Genomic DNA, 22597 nt, shown 5'->3' on the forward strand with positions numbered 1-22597 from the left:
ATCGAAATATTCAAAAGCAGTTTTCTCATTTCACGGGGCACCTGTGATGTCGTTATTCGCTACGAAGCAACTATGAACATCCTACAACGGATCGTCAAAATATGAAATCACATTACCGAGGCCAACTATTTTTAAAATTCCACGAATTATGTGGGGGTGCGGGTTGGGAGGGCGACCCGTAGAAATACATGTAAACACAACTTACCGGAGCATTTTTCTCATTTCGCAGAGCATCAGAAGTGGTGGCCGTTGACCCGCGCTTTGAAGAAGTGTGTGATAAAGTATGGTGCGTCATTACGGAGGCAGTCTACTTTAAAAGCTCCCCGAATAATCTGTGGTATGAATCCAGACGCCGCCAAAAGGCAAGCTGCAAGGTGTAGCGAATAGCGCTGTTTTGCTTAGTCTGATATGCTGCCGCATAGGGTAAATAAGCTTGATAATACTCTCGCTTCAGTGATACTTCCTAGACATAATTACATTTAAAAAGCAGTTGACAAACGCCATACGACAATATAGACTGGACGAGATTCGCGCATTGCAGCAGACGACAGCGCAGCTAGCGATACCCACCGCGGCCGCCTCAAGCTCCGGACCGTCGGCTGGCGACAGCGCCGGTGATGCATGGTTGTCTGCAACTGTGCGAGGTCAGTTTATCGTGCTGTGAGCGGTCCGCAAGTCGTCAGACTTGCATTACTTGCAAGAGAATGTAGTGTGTTTTCGAACCCGACCTCGGCGGCTGCGTTTCGATTGAGGCGAAGCGAAGAGGCGTCCTTGTGCTGTGCGATGTCAGCGCACGTTAAAGATCCCCAGGTGGTCGAAATTACTCCTCAGCCCTCCACTACGGCTCCTCTTTCTCTCTTTCCACTTTCACTCCCATCTTCCTCCCTTCTCTTACGGCGCCGTTGCGGCGTCCACAGAAATCAAGTGAGACAGTTACCACGCCTTTCCCTTCCTATAAATAAATCAGTCATTCAACATGACGTCGGGGCGTCGTACAAGACGTTCACCAAAAAACGAGAAGGGTTCAACGCTGCTGAACGGAGCACAATGTTGCGGTAAGTTGTGTCTACATGTATTTCTATGGGTCGCCCTCTAAACTCGCACCCCCATACGTTTCGCGGTGTTTTAAAAATACTTCGCCTCGTTAATGAGATTTCATACTTTCGTGATCTGTTTTAGGATGTTCATGGTTGCTCTGTGCTAAATAACGACATCGTATGTGCCCTGTGAAATGAGAAAACTGTTTTGAAATCTTTCACTTCCATGTATTCCTATGGGTGTTAACCTTACTTTTCACCCCCAGTCGGACCACGCTAGCGACAGAAGCGCCACCGCATCGTGCTTACGTCACAGGTCGGTGTTGGTCTATATACACGCTATCGTGACGTTACGTCCGCTGACGTTGCTCTTGACGGCAAAGGCGTCTCCTTACGGGAACGTTCGAGTTCTGACAGGTGTTTTGTTATGCGTACATGACATGTTTTCTGGCCACCGTTAGTAACTGGCAAAGCCACCAGCTCTAACGTAATGGTATTAGAAGCAGTTAACATAGACATTTTCGACAAGTGCAGCAGACTCGTCATTCTTGTTTGAGTCATCCCGGCTCTTGTTTGCATTGTGATGGCGGGTCCAGATGACATTGCTTGTAGCCGAAAGGTGGTCGAAAACGGCCGGTACGTACGGCCTAGACACTCTCAAAATAACAATGCTCTGCCTTCGCAATATATCATTGAAGGTAGCAGCTAAAAAGGCCATTAGCAGGTAGTACTGCTTCACTAGACATTATCTGAATACTTGCTACAGAACGCGTGAATGCTTGAAACACATCTGAGACAATTAGGGCATCTACCGTTGTTCTTCAGCCATAGGTGCCAAGTTTAAAACTGCCAGGTGGCTGGGACCAGTCACCACCCTCTCTCATTTTTCTTTCGCCCTACTCTGCGTACTTTGGGAATGCTCATTACCAAGAGATATTACGTAAGCATTTAGGTAGTATGCCTACAAGTTCGTGTGATCACTAGTTTGTCCACATGATTATATTTCGGTGAAACAAGTTATAAGAAAAAGTATGGTTGATCCAATATTTACGGGAAGCACCCAAGGTGGAGTAGATTTGTGATAAGGAAGTATTTACTCATTGGCATGTAAAAAGAATGGTTGATCCAATATTTAAAGGAAGCACCCAAGGTGGAGTAGAGTTGTGATAAGGGTACTCATTGGCATCTACACAAGTGCAGCAATACGGCTACAATGAAAAGCTATAAAGCTTCCTCAGAAACTTTGTAGTTAGTGAAAAATTTGTCCTGGTCCGGGGATAAAACCTGAGACCACCACCTTTCCGGGGCAGTCACTCTACCAATTGAGTTAACCAGGAGGATCAGCAGAACTGATGGCAGTGCGAAAAGGAATTGATCTATAACTCGAAGTGGGAAAGCTGATGATCAAAAATTTAGGGGATACCCCTATGGTTGAATTTTTTTGCGATAAGGGAGTCAATACTCATTGGCAACCACCAAAACGCAGCCAGGACAAATTTTCCTTTACCTAGGAAGTTTCTGAGAAAGCTGCATAGCTTTCTTTTATGGCTGTATGGTTGCGCTTGAATGGATGCCAATACCTAATTTCTCCGTTATCACAAATCTAGTCCACCTGGGAGTTTCCCCTAAATATTCGGTCAAAAACTTTCCCACTTTGAGTTATAGACTAATTCGCTCTCGCCCTGCGATCTGTTCAGCTGACCGTCCTAGTTAGCTCAGTTAGTAGAACGACTGCCCCGGAAAAGCGGTGGTCCCGGTGTAAGGCCACGGTGGCCTATTTAATATTTTGGTTCGCACGCCGCAGAAGGCAGCGATGGAAGGTTCCACCAGCTTAGAGAACGCGACGCGACCGATTTCACAATATCGGCCAGCGAGCTGGCTTCCTCGCCCTCATCGACATGGGCTGACTCATACGTGCATCCCCCCGCACAGACCTGGCCCTCCTCCTCACTTCGCGTGGGAAGGCCGCGTGTGCTGACGGTGTTCGAGTAAATTCAAGATCTTTCTAGCAAGCCGAGGGGGAGGCATGGTGGTGGTAGAAACATTTACTGCCAATATTACAGAGGGCGGGGGCGTCGCCCTCTACATGGCATTTGAGAGCCCCGTTCATGTACGGAGGGTCCTCTTACAAAGCAAAAGAAAGCGCTTGGATGGCTATTCGAGTGAGAGCGCATGTAATACTCTTGCGATGGTCCTTATAGGAGGTACTGGTGAGTAGCTTCCTCAAGTAATATAGGGCCACCTCTGGTGCAAGGGGATGAGGGAATGGGGGGCAGGTGAGTAGTGTGTGTAGAAAGTCGCCAGGTTTGCCACAGATCTTGCAGGAAGAGGACAACTGGTCAGGAAAGCGGACTTGTGAAGGATGGGGTATGGGGCTGTGCGCGATTGCAGCTTGCGCCAATGGGCAGCTTGTTTTATTGTAAGATTCTGGGCAGGGGGTACGTAAGCCCGCCTATTTTCGCGGTGGTAAGTAAGGATGTCATGAAAGGACAGCAGGCACTCCCCGGCATCTGAGGATGACTGTTCCTCCCCAGCCTGAAAAGCGAGACCTCGGACCAAGGAGTGAGCGTCCTCATTACCGCGAAGGCCCGCATGCGCGGGTGTCCAAATAAGGGTGACAGATTGTCGGCGTTGCCAAAAACGCAAACGCGGTGGGTGGTGGGGGACACTAAACCATTGGCAAATTTAGGATAGCTGTTTTAGAATCCGGAATTATTTTCGCAGCAGGTGTGGATGTCATGGCTACTACAATGGCTGCGTCCTCGGCCTCTGTTGTAGGTTTTGCATGATTGTTAGTAACTGCTAGTACCTTACAATGGGTGTTTGCATAACTGGCAGCATCTACATATGCTACACTGGCGTCTTCTCCTATTGCCCGTGTAAGGCTTGCGCTCTGGCTGTTCTACATTTGCCGCCCCGTTCTGGGTTCATGTTTTTAGGAAGGGGGGTAGGAAATCTTTGGAGCGAATTGCAGGAGGTCATGGGGTGCCTTTAGATGGGAGTCCTATTGGTGATATGTGTAGAGAAGAGATCAGTGCGCAACCTGCAGATGTGCGCGATGTGGGCGGTCAGCGTGGCTTCACGGAGTTCTTCATACGTATTATTGGCCCAAAGTTTGAGTAAGCGGAGTGTTGAGGTCTGGGTGGAAGGCGCAGGGCTGCTTTTGTAGAACTGTGGTGTAAAGCGTTCACTTGATCACGTTCCTTGCTAGTGAGGGGTTAGTATGGAACAGCTTGCGCGATTCTGCTGGTAACGTCTGCTTGTGTGAGGCGAAGTGTATTTCTTTCATCAAGGCCTGCTTTCCGAGGTGCTACACGACGGATGAGCCGAGTATTTTAATGATCATGAGTCTGGACTGCTTTGATTAGATCTCCATGTGCTCCGTGGCAGTATAGAGTCATTCCTAATACTCCTATTTCAGTTACTATGAGAATCGATTGTGTACCGAGTGTCAGAGTGATAGGTGGGCTGTCAAGGCGTCCGGATTTGGGTCGGTAAAGGAAGAGTTCAGATTTAGACAGCGCGCATAATCGGCCTCTCTCCTTCACGTAGGTGTCAATAGTGTTGAGGGCTGTTTGGAGGTGAGTCTCTATGGTAGCGTCAATGCCTCGACATACCGAGGGAGTAATGTCATCCGCACAAAGGGCGAAATGTATGTCTGGAACCTCAGAAAGTTGTTTTGGGAAATTAATAAGGGCAATGTTAAAGCGCGTCGGCGTAAGGACCGCTCCTTGCGATGTTCCCTGTGCCCCGAGCTTGATGTTTGAAAGCGTATGAGGGCCCAGTGTGAGAGCTGCTGTTCGATTGCTGAGAAAGGCCCTTATGTAATTATACATGTGGCTGCCTACCTGTAGCGTTTGTAGATTATTAAGAATGGAAGAGTGTGTTGCATTATCAAATGCTTTCGCGAGGTCGACTCCAAGAATGGTACGTGTATCGCGAGCTTTTAAATCAAGGATATGGTGCTTTATCTGTATGAAAACTACTTGAGTGGCCAGACCCGGACGGAAACGAAGGCATAGCTTTGACGGCGCTAGGCCGTTTCCGCTTCTGGTGGATTCGGCGGCGGGTATTTAAGAGCGCGCCACTCGGCCACCGACGGTTCTGGCTCTGGTTCTCGTCGACGAAGACAGTGTAGCAGGTAGGCCCTGACTGAGAAGTGGTAAAGAGAGCTAGGCGCTCATTTTGCACTTAGTCGTTCACTCAGTCCCTGTTTTGTAAAGTGCGTCGCCTCTCTGCCTCCTGTAAATAGGTTTTCTGTATCTTGTGTTTGTGTCGTATAAAGTTAATGTTCGTTTTGTTACTGCAAGTTCGTCTTCCTACCTCTCATTGAGTGTGAGTGTGACCTTCACGTCGCCTGCCGAATCCTCGAGCACCTTGGAGAGGTGCGGACGATTTGAAGAACAACAAAGAACCGGACCTTTACTTCCGGATTCGATCCCCGGACCAGGGTGAATTTTGGCTACGCTTGGGCGGATGCCAATGAGTAATTACTCCCTTATCAAGGAAAAAAATAGTTGCATTCGATAGGGAATGAAAAGATCTCGCTGGCGACAAATTTCGTGCGTGAGGGATATTCATGTAAATAATTAAACCCAATTAGTTCAGTAAGACTTCGAAATAGCCAGGAGAGGGAATGGTGACGTCCAAATGGCGTCACGCGGTGCTCTACTTCAGATGCCGAAGGCCGAACTTACAGTGGCGCGAAATTTGAAATGTGAAAGTGAACGAGCGGGAAAGGTGATTTGCGTGCACAAATGCGTTGGAACGGTAATGGCAAGTGTAAAGAGAGGTAATCACCAACTGCAGTATGAAAAATTTTGAGAGAATGGTAGAAGTTTTAGTGGAGAAATGCGAAAGCCTGAGTTTCAGTGTTGCACACTACATCACGTGCCTCTAGTCGCACACAAACAGCGTTCCGTGGTACTCATTAAAGTTCACTAGCGTTCTATAATTGGCTTGCATTAAATAAAAAGTGCAGTATCAACCAGTTGCGGAGACCCACGGACTAATTTTTCGGACAACACAGTAGCGCTCATGTTTGTGCATTTCTCTAGTGCGGTTCAGGTGTTCACAAAGCACGTGTGACAGATACTGTGCCTTTCCCTTCCTGTGGACAAATTATTATTATTTCTCCTGTGCAGATTTTGAAGTGCGCTCGTTTTATTTATTCATTTTAGCATCAGGATACACAGTATACTGAAGAAAAGAAAGGTATTTTATAGAATAATAGGAGATAGAAAGGAAAGGGGTCCAGTGGTTTGTGTTTGTGGGGTTTACCGTCCCAAAGCGACTCAGGCTATGAGAGACGCCGTAGTGGAGGACTCCGGAAATTTCGACCACCTGGGGTTCTTTAACGTGCACTGACGTCACATAGCACACGGGTGCCTTGCTTTTCGCCTCCATCGAAAAGCGGCCGCCGAGGCCGGGATTCGATCCCGCATCCTTGGGAACAGTACTCGAGCGCCGTAACAACTGCGCGTCTCCGGCGGGGGGAGGAAAGGGGACAAGTACTCATCCTTGAGGGACACCGAAACCAAGTGGTACATGGCAGGAATAACTACATTAACGCTGACAAATTCAACACAAGAATAAGGAAATCCATTCAAGAACAACAGGGTCAGTGTTCAGCACACTTTATGTAATGCCAGGGAAGTGTTAACTTCATTCAATGCTTCAGCAAAGTTAAAAAATAGGCAGTCAGATGAGAAGCCTATTATAAATAAATTGCAAGCCGTAATTGAAGCAAAGTAGTTGAATTTCACCAAACACATACTGAAGTGACGCTCTGTTAGAGAACAGAAATTGTTACTCTCAAGAAAATCAGCAAGTTGTGAGAATATAAGGACCATTGGTTTGAATGCTATTGATCTCAAAGATTTGGGCCGATGGTAAGGTGGATTCTGTTAATCTCAGGCTTTATGTACTGGTATCTAACAGCAGTCTTCCAGTATTCAGCAGCACAGCGGGATGATTGAAATCTGACATTCATCCGGTAATTAAGGCTAGTTAATTAGCCATATTTATTAGCAATTTTAACTACTGTTTTGAAGTAAATGAGTGAATGCAAAAGTTTACATTTTCTTAAAAAACAGCTAGCTGAATTCTTTCATCAAGGTAGCATTTACGTACATTAATATTTTTATTGGCCGATAACACTCCTTCACAGTACAAAAAGCTGCTTCGCAATCGCGGCGCCACTTTAAAGAACCGAAATTCGTTGCTGACAACACATTCCGCTTTTCTCTTCAGTTCTCTCTCCAATGAAGCTTATTGTAGGCACCTAGTGAGCAACGTAAGATAACAGAAAGGGATGTAACAGCTTTCTTGAAGGCCAATAAATAAAGATAAGTAAATAGCACCGTGACGTAAATCCAGCTGACTGATTTTCGAGGTGCTCTACAACTTTTCGTTACCGAGTTTTCGTCAAGGCAATAATTTTAATTACCTTTAAATGTCAACACGTGTGCAATCCTCGTTTTCGCACAGCTGTCACCTGATAAAATTTCTTTGTCGTATTTAAATACTTGAGGCACTTTTTTGCTAGTATTGACACTGTAATACAACGCAGCAGAATTGCGTACCACACTGCTAGTAACACCAGCTATGTCTACCCAGTGAACGCCACTGATGGGAACGAGTTTTCATCAACTGCAAAGCTTCTGCACAAGCAGCACGGCTTACCTCTCTGACCGTATGGAAGCGCTTCAGTGGATGTTAAAGAAGACCTACATTCTTACCTGTACATATATTTGTGCGAGTCATAGAAATGGATATTCACCGAATAATAGTTATATATTCTCTGTGTAAGGACATAGAAAGTTGGTGTCAGGATACTGTTATGTATGAGACTACATAAACTAGAACAAATAAGATACACACGCAAATTCTCGTACTGCACTCAATATTTATTGTTTCGTGGAGTATTACACCTATATACCTATAAGAAACATTCTTGTGTAAAGGAGAGAGATCTGCCAAAAACTTAAGTGCACATGTGCGTTAGGTCCGTCAACAGTTAGTTACACTATGTATTCTTGAGAATTTTCGCAGAGGCCTTGTGACTACGACTAGAATTTACGTAGGCGCCTTTCTGTGGCAACAGCACTACACAATAGGTTTTATTTTTCCGTAATCAGATTGTTCTCACTTTGATTCCAGGTATCCGCAGCATTGCAAAAATGTTTAACTACAGTCTCGTTTTTCAGCGTACAGTTGTAATTTTCACGGCAAGCAGTCGTTAAATATCGTCATAACCCAAGTGCATCTGGGCGTACTTGGGCGTACTATGAATTAGCATAACTGTGAACATGGCGACTAAAACTGAGCGTATCAATCCAATGAATTTCAAAATAGTTAAAACTATCCTTACTGCTTATGCACCTCCTGGAAGCAGAACACTGTAAAAATAAATTTAGCTTCAAGAAAAATGGCGTTACATGCACGTTTCTGAAATTCTGTACGGACTTCGCAGTTGACAGACTTTTGAAATATAACTAAAGAAATATTATCGTCGCTATTGCTCCCAAGAACAAGTACAATGACAGTATCGGAGCAGAACTGCTTGATTTTGAGCGTTTCGTAGTCTTTGCAGTCACTAAGATGTTGCTGCGGCTGGTGGTCCGATGCGTAGTAGCGCTCTCGGATACAATAGCACTTTCTTGAGTAAATGTGGGAGTTGTAAGGCTTTTCTCGGGGGCATACGTCGCATTATGCGTTGACTGAATCACTTGCCCAGTAGTGACATTTCCCAGGCCTGCATATGAGAGTTGAGTTGTAGTGTTACTTCTTCCTTTATATTCTTTAGTGCTGGAGCTGTTTATTTCCGCTTCCGGCTTCCGATCTTCCATTGCTTTGACAAAAGGTACTGTTGCTGACAATGAAGACTCATTTGCCATCAAGGCAGGCTTTTCACTGCTCGTTGCACTCACCGGCATTGAAGTCTGGTCCGAGAAATTTGTGCTTGTTGTTTTAGTCTCAGTTGAAACCGTCAAGGCACTGTCGGTTTTGTTCTTTCGTTCAACGCTCGCGGGCCTTGTACTAGAACCTTTTGTATCGGTGTTGTCCAAATACAGGTTACCAGTGTCATTTGTTTGCAGAGTCGTTGTGCTGTCAAAGAAATCTAGATTCGATGTGGGTGTCGTGCTAGCTCTAGGAGCTGAAGTAACAGGGGCCAGATAAGCCGGCGTAATTTTTGTTGTCACTGTAATTTCAGGGGATTCTAAAGAAGTAGGTGTGATTTCTACTTCAATAGGTTTCTCCGTTACGGGTACAGCTTTGTCTGTGCTAGTAATGTTGTCAGTTGTTATTTTTACTGTCTCATTTTGGTGCGTTATTACCAGAGTACTCGGTGTCGTTGTCCGACTTGCACCTGTCAGATTTTCTGACGGTAAAAATGGTGTATCGTTAACATTCCCTGATTCTGATCCAGGAAACGACACTTCTGAAGCAAGCGTCGTTGTCAGTATTGTAGCAGTCGAAGTACTAGTTGGCTGTGCGGTGGTGGTTTCAACTGTCGCATTTTTGGGCAATGTTGTCCCTGTGCTAGTCAGAGGCATCTCACTTGGAAGAAGAGCTCCGGGTGTCGTGTAATTTTCGAGCGGTGCTGCGGGATAAAGTGTCGTTGTTGCTATAGTAGGCCTCTGGTAGGGTGCTTTATAAACATGCGTGGTAGCTGCTTCGTTGACCATCGTTACACTTTCATTTTGAAGCCATGCTTTCGGGTTTCTGGTTAGTGGCGCAGTAGTTACAAGAGATATAACATCCTTGAGAGCACTTGGTGGCACGGAGATGTTGGGTGATGCTGAGGTGACACTTATTTCTGAATACAAAGGCTTCGTCGTTAAAACGTCAGCGACAGATGGCCGGCTTGTGACCAGAGCGGTCACAGATGCTTCCGATGTGTTGCCGATCATTTGTTCCCCAGTAACACTACTACTAGCATGCGGCCGTCTGGTCGTGGTTAATACAGCAATAGCCGCTGAAGTCTGTCTCAAAGGTAACCTCTGAGGTGCTCCTGTGACGACGGAATATGTATGGTGTGTTTCAGTAGGAATAGGTGTTTTTGTACTCGAGTAGCTATCATCACCTGTGGCCTCAGGAACACCCAATGCAGTTTTACTATCACTTGGGGCAGCAGCTGTATCAGTGATGCCACTTAAGGGCCGCATTTGAGTAAATGGCGCCGTGAGCGGACTTAGAGTAGTCAACGGTTCTGTCACATATTTGTGAGGTTCTGTTGCATTAAAAATTTCTGAGCCAGTGGATGGAGTTTCCAAAGCCGGTCGGGTTTCTCTATCAGTGTCAGTAGAAGATATGAAGCCTGTGGTTGTGTTTGTTTGGGGTTGTTCAGTAGTACTCTTAAGAGGAGGACCAGAAGTAATTTTCGGAAGGGAGTATGGTGATTCTGTCGCGTTTTCTGTAGCATTATCTCCAGCGAATATAATAGCTGGGGAGGGGATTTCCACCACAGGCTGGAGCGCAACTATGCTCTTATTTTCTTTCCCTGTTGCACTCGTTTCCTTGAGTATGATAGTAACATTTTTTGTCGCTGTTTCAGTCAAATCCTGTTTAGCATGTGTTAGATTACTTGGAACCTTTGTAATGGCAGGATTCGCTACGGAAACTAGGATTTTAGTTGATGGTTCTGTCTGTTCATTTGTACCTAATAAACTTCCATAAACTCCGGCGGCTGGCACGACAGGCGTAGAAGCACCTCCCATGTCTGTCCTCAAAGGTTTATCTGTGAGAGATGGGGGGGTGACAACTACTAATTTCTCCGCCTGAGGCTTTTGGCTTGACTTGTTGGCAGTCACTTCCGATGCGTGTGCTGTGTCTGGGGGTGGAGTGTTTTTAAAGTGGATAGGTGGTATCGTAGTGCTTCCGTATATTTCCGTAGTAATTGGTACTGAGGTGCCCGAAGGAAATGCTGTAGATTCGCCGCCCTTCACTTCGGTCAATGTTTTCACTGTGCTATTCGCCGTGTTGTCCTCGGTTGCCGCAACAGATGGCCTACGTCCTGTTGTATTCAACGAACTTTCTGGATAAAGCGCTGTGGCTACCTGGCTTGAAAGTCTGTTCCCTTCAGTAGTAGCGACTGTAGCGATTGTTGTGTTTTCAGGCTTGATGGTTGTAAACGTGAAGGCTTCGACTGGAATTTTCGTTGTGCTTTTATGCCATGAAGAGTCATTACCAGACGCGTTTGATGCTCCTGGTTCCCAACTTACACTCGCAGTTTCTGAGCTCACTTTTTCTGTATGCGCTGTCACTTGCGGTGGCATAGTGGTGGTCGATAGCAAGAATCTGTCAATTTTCGTTGCGGGAACTGTTCCGGGCGGCAATTTTGAACTTGTATTGTCTGCAGCAGTAGTTGGTGACAGCATAGTGGTGTTATCCCTGGTCTGGAAGCTATGTGACGGTGAAACTGCGGTAGACGTGTTGTAGCTTTCAATGGGCCTGTGCTGGGTTGCATCACTAACATTGAAGACAGGCCCTGAAACAATATGTGAGGTGCAAGAATTAAAATACAATTTCTAAAAAAAAGCATGCTATAGCGCTGACAATGATATCAGTAATAATATAACAATTTTCAAAAAATATGCGTGCCATTTAAAATCAATCAGTACTCTGCAGTATGTACAAACTACCAGAAAAACGTTTTTTGAGAGTTTGTGATTGCAATGAGAAGCATGGTTTTATTAGTTGAGAAGAGAATGCAAAACCTTATTGCTCCTAATAAGGGGACCAAAAGTAATATAATTCATGGTTACTAGGCTTATCACGCTTTCACAAAGCTGGAATTTGGTGTTCAGAGTGAACACCGAGCGAATTCACACTATGTCTTAGAATTCGTCAAAATGCACAAAGTAATAATATTTAGTTCGGAAATATATGCGGCTGAAATAAATATTTGTAATTATAATAATAAATTATTGTGCGATGTGAATATTTTCATACGTTCTATTCCAAGTTCATCTCTCAAGCCTTCCTATCTTGCTAATAATCTCGTAATTGATGTTCATGCCTTTGTTCAATTGATTTGGTTTTCGCTTGCACTAAAGAAGGAACAGAAATCACCGCGAGCTCTCCCTATGGAGTCACAGATATTGCAGTGACAATTGCACTGGCCAATAGCAAAATACATCGGCACATTTCAAATTATCTATACAGATATATTCAACCAGTCCAGTTTTAGGACATAACGAAATCAACGAATGAAGGGAAAACGTGCTCTAAATCAGTTCAAGCCAAAACATTAAGTTATGAAAAAAGATTTGTCTGTATGCTGCAGCTGCCATTTTAAAAAGGTAATAGTTAAAATAACGCGCTCAATAGCGCCGCCTGTAGCAACTCTCGGTTTTTTTACTGCGTCATGGTCATGCCCTAATGTTCGAAATAATTGCGCCGAACTCATAAACAATGGGGGTAATCGCAACCGCACTCGTGCGTCCGTCTGTCGCCCAGTGGGCCTCAGCTCCGCCTAACGGATTTGTCAATACCTCACTTGTGCTCACGTGCAGCGGCGCTTATCGCTCGACTTGTGTTCTTGAAAGCCATTGCAGGATTTTCATGCATTTTGTTGGAGGACGGGAATTCTGAACTAGAACTAAACTCACTTTTTGTTCATAACAATAACTCAAGCGAGCGGATATGTTTTCGCTACTATGGGACAGAGAGTCTAGAGGAACCGCTCCAACCTCGCGCATGACCCCGTTCAGCGCCATTTGATGTGAATCCCTACATATACATTTTACTTCGCACGAATATACAGGCATTGCGGTGCACATTTACCGATGAAAGCAGCGGCCCTTGTTTCAAAGATGGGACCCAATACGCGTGAAGAGAAAAATTGGTAAATATGCATGCCTAGGAAAGAATTTTACGCTTCCGTAATACGTATTCAGTAATTTGGTAACATTTTACACTGCAACATTTTGCCTTGCACACAATTGCATTAAACATCCATTGAATATTTTGAGCTGCTCTAATATATCAAGCACTGCGGGGAAACAGCTTTCGCTCTAATATATCAAGCACTGCGGGGAAACAGCTTTCACTCCATACACACGAACCACCTATATATGAAACACATGGAGAGAAAGCGTTCTTTATTGCTTTTGTCAGTTAGGAAGCTTCGTCTTATATTACAGATAGAGGCATACGCTGCCATTAAAGTGCCGCAGACCTCTCGGCAGCTGGAAGACATGCCAGCATCTCGCGCTTTGTGGCACACCTTAGAATTTATTTTCGTGGAATAGAATTTTATGGCATGTTGAAGCAATTGGCAAAACATGGAGAGACGCTTCTACTCAAAGAAACAAGCGCTATTTCTGCAGGGCAATGCAGTGGCAGCTGAAAAATAGCCTCGTATAGTATTTAATATTATACTTTGAAAGCTCAGCAACCTGATTATTATGCATCTGATTTTATCTCGATGGAGAATAGGTGGCTTGATAAAAAAATATCAAAAGGGGTGCTTGTTCGATTGGGCCGGACCCAAGTTGACTAATCGGGCCCAAACTAGCTTTGCTATGTGCTGAACAGTTTGTGATCAATGTTTTACGTGTTGAATAAACCGTTTTGATTCTGAAAAAAAAAACGAATTCTTTGGTTTTTACTAGACGACAAGGTGCGGTTCTTACTGCTTTCCTTTCCAGAATATTTCTTGCTTACTCTGTCGCCTCGCTGAAACTGCGGGCTGTCGGTAGTCTTTAACGGTTGCGTTCTGTTATCGGCAAATCTGTCGACCATTGATGTTTGCTGATATTAAGGAGGTTGCCTGAATCAGTCTCGAAATTCTCTTTTTGAAACACTTTTCACCAGCATCAGCTACAAAAACTGGGTGAAATGTAAAATAGAAAAGAACAATTTAGGCCCCAAAATATTCCTATTTCTCTCGATAAGTAATTTTTTTACCGGTTTTCTCCTTTAGTTTCATTGAAAAGAGATCATTTTTTTTTAAATAGCACGACACGAATTACATCGGCTTTGAGTTCCAAAGTACAGCAGGAGGTCGTCTTAACTCGTGCATGCGGCGTATGCCTCAAACTTTGATATATCGGGTTCCGACGGCGCTTTTGAGGCACTTCGCACAATTCACCAACACGAAGGACCTCATCTGCGTCCAGAATGCGTTCGCAAGAGACTATGAATAAGGAAATCTTTTACTTCATTTTATCCCTTGGGCCGTTATATGTCCTTATAGACAAGAGGAAACGCTTTTCCATCTATGCAGGAACGGTGGCGCGGGAATTACCAGTGGCGTTTACTTCCCCTCGTTTGCTTGATCGTGCGCGTTACGCTTAAGCGTTATCTGGGGACACAATGCTGTAGGCTTAGGGAAGGGCAGAAATTGTTTCAACAGCGTAGTAAGAATTCTCCTACTGAATTTGAATTTTAAACGAGTGCAAGCACGATATTTGTAGAACCTTATTATATAACGAGCGGAATATTTTTACAAATATTCCTCATTTAAATAATTGTTTGCACAAAGCGAATCATTGCGCGAAATAGCATAGCGCAAGCAGCGAAATGCAGAGAGTCGAGCCTAGCCATTGATGTAAGGCGAAAGTTGCAAAGGAGCATGCCTAATAGATACACGAACGAAGGTAACAGACAACAGCGTAGCGGCGGTGTGTATTTGTGAGCAGCCGAAGTTGACCCGACAGCATGAAGAAGATCGAAGCCACGTCTGGACGTAAATCAGCTTTAAAAGTGGCCGGAACACAGTAGACCAGCGAATAGACAGTAATTGTAGAGACCTTTGGTGGAGCTTCCACATTTAAGACTCAGTAGGCACCTGTTGCACTGATTATCGCCGCTGAGAAAGAGCACCCTTAGTGCCTTCCCTTTACACGTTATTGTACACTTCTCCGACATTCAATGCTTTGATAAGACGGCTGGTCGACATCGCGCGAATTTACACCTGGATCGAAGTGCTTTCGAGGAAGGAAGGAATAGTAAACGCATACAAAGTATCCCCTGCCCCATGCCACGATTCGTCAACAACGCGCTTGCAGAAAAGTCAGACTGCGTGAAGCACGATTACCTCTCAAGAGCAGTACTCCACTGAATGCACTTGAAATAATGGTCATTTTTAAAATTGAAGAGAACATATTGAAAGAGTCTATTGCCGAATCTGCCCTACCGAAATGCAAGTGAATGATGAAATGCGTTAATACGCGTTTATACACAAAAAATGGCCAACTAATGTAAGATTTGTTTTACATAAAAGCCTGTTTGTGCCGTAATTTGTCACAATGTTCACTCATAGGCGGCGGTAGCTTAGACGCTTTTTGCATGCTCGGTGTAATGTTGACGCGTATTGGTTTTTTCACCAAAGTGCACTATATTTGACACCAAATGACCCCATTACGTAGCAGTAGCGAAGGTAGCAAAAGTTATCTGCTATAGACGAAAATCATATAGACGAAAAAACCTACCTTTTGTAGACATTGTGTTGTTCTGGAGCCAGGAAGCATTTCTCGGAATATTTCCGCAGTATTTTTGTGCATCAGAGCCATTGTACCCTCCAGTAAAGAGTTTCAGGCATATTCCTTGGCTGCAGTGCCCCGTCGTTGCGAACACCTGTCCGATTCTGGAGAAGTACTAATAAAAGAATTACAATTATGTAACTGCAAAAAAGAGCACTCGTCTCGTATAACTCGCTTTAAATGAAATCAGAATTCCCAACTGAAAGCCTCCCACTTCGTATTGCATTCAAAAGAAGGAGGGGGATCTTGGGTTGAAATGTAAAATGGTGACAGCACGAATACGTGCCCCTAATGCATGCCTAATTGCGATATCAAATGCTCCGGACTTAAAATGACGGGAAATTGAAGTATTTTAATACATATCTCTCATTGCTTTTCAGGGCAAAAAATATTTGTGGCTATATTGGTATAAAAATAGCACGTCATTTTTACCTTTAACACATGTTATTTTAGCTGTAAATTTAACGTGTCTGCCACCTGTACAGTTTTTTTTTACTGGTGGCCGGCCAAGAAGTGCTTGGTAAAGGTTGATTATTGAGTGAATAAATACATTAAATTACCTAATCAACTTTTGTACTTTTTATTCTAAGGGTTGATATATGACATATTTGACGGCCTTCAGTGTTAACGGTCAGCACCGTTTTTAAATTTGTGGATTGACTGTGCGGATCGGGTTATCAAATGACAAAAATATGCCTTTGACGTCGTATGTCTTGTAGTTAGCTTTCCTTAATTTCATTATTTTATAATCAAATATACGATCGAAAGACGTTTGTATTTGATGCGTAAGAGATACTATTGAAGCCACTTTCTGATATTGCAATGCCAGACGGACATACTAACGACTTTCAAATACTGGCTTTGACGCTAGATAATCTGAATCACATTGCATTTTAAAAATAAAAAAAAAATTGCTTGGGTTTAATTTTGAAGGCCTATGGATTTGCACTATAATCTTACTCCTTGTACATGTCTGATTTATCATTTCTAACTTGTCTTATGATCAGCCTCTACGACAAGCATAATGTCCACCTTGCTGTAAATACAACTTGTACAGACCGCAGCTGTGTCTAAAAGATATTGAAATACATTTTTGCGCTCGGTTAAAAACGCTCAGTTATTTTTGTATATTGCTTGTAATTTACGTCAGTTTATAGTTGTCCACACTTGAACAGGAATGCGTACAAACAAGCGCTACATAGTCGACCTTGCCTAGGGCTAACTTGCGATAACTGAAGGAATTGGAACTTAATACCGGAATCAATGATTCGAATCTTCGTCAAACGCTGAGTAGTTTCTCGGTGACGTTTTATTCCTGACGCGTAATATATATTTAGATAAATAGCACACACCACCTTGAAGATATAACAGAATCGTACGAAATGACCATAGTAGATAAGAGATTTTAAGAGCTATCTATTTGTTTTGTCGTGCATAAAGTAAGTTAGCTCGTGTTGCGTGACTTAATATCAGCAAACATGTTTAATTCGTCAAGTTACATAACCTGACATTGATTTTTGTCGACTTACAGCTAAGAGAGAGTCAATTCGCATATGGCTTGCTGTGGGGTTTCATTATCCTAATCACACAATCAATTAAAACGTTTGATAGCTTATTAAAGGGCAGCATATTAAAATATACTAACGGGCTCTCATGTGAAACAGACCAGCAGAAGGAACAGCGAATTGAAGCATAATGCAGCAAATTTGCGTAGCACTAAAATCGAATTCGCAAATTATGTGTTGCATCTGAAAGCCGTCCCCGAAATTTGAAAAGTGATATCAAGCATTTGTGCCAAACTCATCCTTTATGTTGTACTACGTGGAAAGGTCACAAGTCAGCCTTCGTTGAATTTGAGGGCAACATATTTCTTATACACATAGTTGTACGTAATTGCTTATTTGCTTTAGATTGCTTGTAATTAATTACGTTTTTGAGTAACTGTGTAGCATAATTGATTACTTTTTCAAACAGCAACATTTTTTTGCAATTCCGTTATTTTTTCGTAAATGGATTAACCGTTGTCAAGTACCTCTGTGCACAAACCGCTACAGGGCGAAGCATCTGTGACGATGTCGTTGCGTCACATTTTTAGGCGGCAGGAAGGTGCGCATAGCTGCCGGGTATGTAGCGCTCTCCGCGGTCTTCGTGCTGCGTGCAGCTGATCCTAATCTGTGGGAATTCCTCTATTTAAGGCCGGATGGGCGCCTAATGAAGAAGGACGTCAAGGCTCGAACAGTGCTTCGCCGAATAAATTCAACCCACCTTGTTATGTTTCCACGCGAGAAGCCGCCTGTGAGTTTTACGAAAAACAAAAATACCTACACATTTGTTTCAGGTTTTTTAGCGACCTGACGTGCAGTGGCTTTTCGCTGAGCGAACAAATAAGTTCGCCAATTCATAGATGATCTTTGGTTTGGTTTGTTGGCTTTAACGTACAAAGGCAACATAGCAACAGCGCTCGTTGTGTCGTCTTATCGTCTTGCGCTATTACCTCAGGGGGAAAAACGTTTTGCCCTATTACCTCAGGATGAAAAACTAACAAGCCCAAGCTGCTATTCTGGATACTAGATATGAAAGCAGTTAACAGGAGTTTAAGGGGAGTCTCCGCTCGCCAGCCGAGCCAACGTTTCGATAAGTGAACTCATTCTCGCACTCGCGCGCCTTGCTTTTCGCCTCCATTGAAAAGGGGTCTTGGCGATTCGATTCCACGTACTCGGTTTCGGTTCGGTAGTCAAGCACCTTAATCAGTAAGCCATCTCGGAAGGTCTGCGCGCTTCGAGCGAGTGTGTATGATCTCCATAGGTATAACGCCGCCTTACCTTTTAGAACTTATTTATAGATGAGTGTTCAGTGTGGCGGATGTCGTCTTCGTAATGAAACGTGTAAAAATCACTCGGAACTACTTTGGAAAACGACTTTTGTTGAAAATTGCAGCATAAAAAAAGTTTGGGCTATGGTTATAGAGTTCGTTGAAAAATAATGCGATTTTAATATATTGGTTATCCTTAATTAACACTTACTTTGGTGGTCGAGCTGTAATTGATCGCTGTAATGAGTTACATTTCAGATGGGGTGATTGCACGTAATGTCCACGCCTCCAAAATACGACTATGCTATGCAGTCTTTAAATTGTGGTTCCTGAAACGTGTGCGAGAGGCAAGACGTAATTCGATATTCGTGCCTCATCTTCGGATTCAAACTTTACAATTTTTATGTTGATAAATGTTGCTCTTGTGATAATTACCTAGAGACTGTCGAATTGATCGTTACGCCTCCAACCTAAAGCGCATTCACATGCAAGGCTGCATTTCCTATAAATTATCAGAGCGATTGCAGCTGCGATCCCGATCAACTGCAGGGCTTTTGAAGCGCTCGTTTTATTTTTCGCTGAGAACTTCAGACATTGTTGTAATTTTTTTTCATCAGGCATATGTTCATGCCAGTCACCTCCTCTTCGCCGACAGTAACTTTCTCAAATTACCGCATTTATACCTACCGCATTTATACTAAGAAGCAATGAGCAGCTTATGTCCTAGGCTTTGGAACAAACATTCAGTTAACAGCAACGGCTCTTCATCCGCCATTGCTTCCCTAAATGCGCAATATATTTTGTGATCTTGTTTATAATTTTTCTATCTTAAAGGTACCACAAAGTGTCTGGAAAGGCCATCGATAAATGTTTTCAATATATAGAGCGAACGTGTTTAAGCTTTGTTCAACAAATTGTACCCCTTGAAATTGGGCCAGTGATTTATTATATTTTATATCACTGTTTCTCGAAATCTTTCGGGCCCTATTGGTCAACGTGGTAGTAGTTACGTTTGGAACTATAATCTCATTTCTCCGTACATCACGAATATGATAATGTCATGGTAAGTGCCAGACCACCAAAGAGTGCGATTCGCTTCCTCCCTGACGGCTGCGACGTCACAGGGAAACGCGTGGTAGCTGAAAACATCATCTACTAGTGTGCTGTGTGAACTCTTCAGGCGTGAGCGAGGCAGGTCCGTGTTCTCGCGCTTATGGTCGCCTCTACCACTAAACGGCGAGTCCTGTGAGCCTGCCGATGAATCGCTGCGGTCGCCACTGTTCAAGTGATACGAGAGGTGAACTGTTAATGTTTGATGGCCACCGCAACGGTAATTGCCAGCAGTCGCGCTTGGAGCTGAAGGCCATTATAGCACACAACGCTGACGAAAACGTAAGAAATGGCAAGTTTGCGATCCGAAAATCAGCAAATTATGTATTAAAGGTTGAGGCGCAATCTCCATGCTGGATTTTTTGTTCTAATATTGCGGAGTGCTTAGTTGAGGGTGAGAGGTGGAGCTCCATTTTATTTCGTCGATATCTCTAGTGCTAACAAAGTTATCTCAAAATTTCTTGCCATGGAATGACGAGACAGGGAACACCAATATTTTGACCCTTTGGTTGACCTTATGTTAGACCTTTCATGGCCCCTTTAATGGGTGTGATGTGAACGGCAACTGTTTAACATTCTTGTGCAGCCAATACCTAACAAAAAAAGGCATTCAGGTATCTTCTCCGTGCTGCAGCCAACAAAGACCCTAGTTTAGTTAGGACGGCTGGGTTGTATTGGGGCCCTATATTTCCTACTAAACAGTTCATTGTATCGCTCTTATCACGGTCATTACGTTCCCTGAAAAGTATATTTTATATGAAGTTTTGTTATCATTCTAGGGCCACTTCTCTCAACATTGCGCAAAGAGGAACGAAAACGTGTTGAAATGCGGGCGTGCCTGCACCACTATGTGGTGGAACATATCTGCTTCAATGCTATTTCCAAATGAGGGCATTGACTGCTTTATGTACCAATACTACATAGAATAACGTGTAAATTCAAACTTATCTCTTGAATATGACTGCAGCGCTAAGCTCGTTGCTCCTAAGTACGTTTCAAGAAGCTCTAATGACTGATCAGGAAGTACTATACTTCTATCAGATATTCAGCTCCTCTCTTCATTCTCTCCGGTCTGCTAAACTATATATTTGTAAAGCTCAAATTTTAATGTTTGACAGCGGATTCATTTTTTTAAAGAGCACGACTAAATGCGTAAAACAGGCTTTTATGTGCGAGCACGTAGCTAACTTTATACCGCTGTCACACGGGCATTTCGAAGGCCCTCTAACCGATTGTCTGTCAACACGAAGGCCTTTGAACGCTACCACACGGGCGTTTTCAATTACCATTGACTCTATAGTCTATCAAGTCAACGGAACAACTCCGAACTCTACTGAGATCTCGAAGGCCTTCGAACGTCGCGCAATGTTGCTAGCGTTGACTCGAGGACGCCACGTGCACTCTCGTCCTCAGCGCGTTTATGTGTTATATGTGTTAGCGTTAGTATTTCATATCAATAATTCACACGGTAAAATATTATTGTGTGTAATAATTTAAAGATAGTATTGTTCTTTTTGAGGCGCCTCATTTTTGTACTCTCTACCACTGTAACCTGCTCTGCCAAGAAGAACAAACGTAATGAAAAGCAGAGCCGTATGAACGTCAACGCATTTCAAAAAAAAAAAAATTACCTCTAAAAGCAACTAAAACCTTGCAGTTACTAACAAATAGATAACAATTTTACTTTATTTGGCATTTATAGAGATATTTTGGTTCTTTAAGCGAAACCGAAAGCAACAATAATGGCGCACAAACTTTTGGCGCCAAACACTGCAACTATTTCAACGGCCTTGGGGTTTTTGCCGTGTGGCAGCGGCACAACTCCTAAGCGTTCAATCGCAATTGAAAATCTCGAGGCCTATCGACTCAATCACCGTTGAAAATGACCGTGTGATAGGGGTATTAAAGCCCGAAACTGATTTCAAAGAAAATAAATTCTCCATTTCACATAGAGCAGATATGATGAAGTCATAGCGATCGTGCATTTAATTATGATCTATTAATGACTACTGCCCTTGCCATTGATGATCTATGCTATGTGATGTCCACACTAAACAGGAAACTCTAATCTCATGCAGGCAATGCGACTCTGGAACTTCCGGTTGGGCTTGTCTTCACTTAAACACCTTACACATAACAACCCTTGGTTGTATTGCCTTCTCATGATCAAATTACGTCTCTTTTGAGTCGAAATATTTACAAAATGACTAGCGCTTGACCCCTGACTTATTTTAAATTTTATTGCTTTTCTAGTTTATTTCTATAACCTCATTCGTGTTGGTTTCAGTGCTCTCAATATATTTTCAAGATTTGTTGTCCTGAGGCGTTTTGCATATAAGCTAGAAATGTTAGGAGAAATCTCTCTCATACCTTCTTCAGGGTCATTTTGAGGTGCTGTACCCAACCTAATAGCCCCTGTAAGTTTGTTCTCATAACTAGAAAGTATTTACTGATTGCTATCCACCTGAGCGCACCCATACGACTACAGAGAAAACTACATAGGTTTGTCAGCGGCTTCGCAGTTATAAAACATTAGTCCTGGTCAGCCGACCAGATGGTAGGGTATTAGCCTAACGATAATAGCCTAACGTTTAAGGCGTGCGCTGGGCCGGCGCGGCCTCGGAGATTCCGCAGTCCCGCGGTCCCCACAGAGACAGATCAGGATGGCGGTGCACTAGTCAGCAGAAAATGACTACGCGAGAGCGGCTGTAAAATCTGGTCGAAAGAATAGTGTTAAAAACGGCAGTACAGAACGAGAAACCGCATAAGCTATTGACTGAGAATAACACGAACACCTTTTGAAAGGTGTTATATTTCAGTTCTAGTTTCGCTCAAACGGATGCCGCTGGCTCTCCCTTGTTGTGGCGCTTATCCCATGCTTTTCCGTATATCATGGGGTTGTGCGAACATGCTTGCAGTCTTGTAGGCCACGCCTTCATGTAACAATAGATTTCTAATAAGAGAGCAATTACTCATTGGCATTTCCTGTCCCCGTTTCGAGTTATTGACAGGTTTTGTTTCATTTTATCATCTGATCAGCAGGCCCTCCTGTATAGGTAACAAATTAGAGCGACGACCCTGTAGTAGCGATGCCCAGGGTTTGAGCAATGTCCTGCAATGTTTCTGATGGAATTGTATAAGTTTCC

The 22597-nt window shown here is 43.6% G+C and overlaps 1 long non-coding RNA gene across 1 annotated transcript in view; it reads right to left on the reverse strand.

The window, feature by feature from the left end:
- Positions 1–7810: 7810 nt before the first annotated feature.
- LOC146196167 (uncharacterized) overlaps positions 7811–22597 on the reverse strand; it is a 29932-nt gene continuing 15145 nt past the window's right edge. The window contains exons 4-5 of the long non-coding RNA XR_014706088.1: positions 15479–15644; positions 7811–11529 (exon numbers count right to left, since the gene is read on the reverse strand). This is a non-coding gene — a long non-coding RNA (uncharacterized LOC146196167). The remainder of the gene's footprint in view (positions 11530–15478; positions 15645–22597) is intronic.

Source organism: Amblyomma maculatum, chromosome 3 (assembly GCF_055883805.1).
Source record: "Amblyomma maculatum isolate TAMU_Amacu chromosome 3, ASM5588380v1, whole genome shotgun sequence".
Classification (NCBI taxonomy): Eukaryota; Metazoa; Arthropoda; class Arachnida; order Ixodida; family Ixodidae; genus Amblyomma; species Amblyomma maculatum.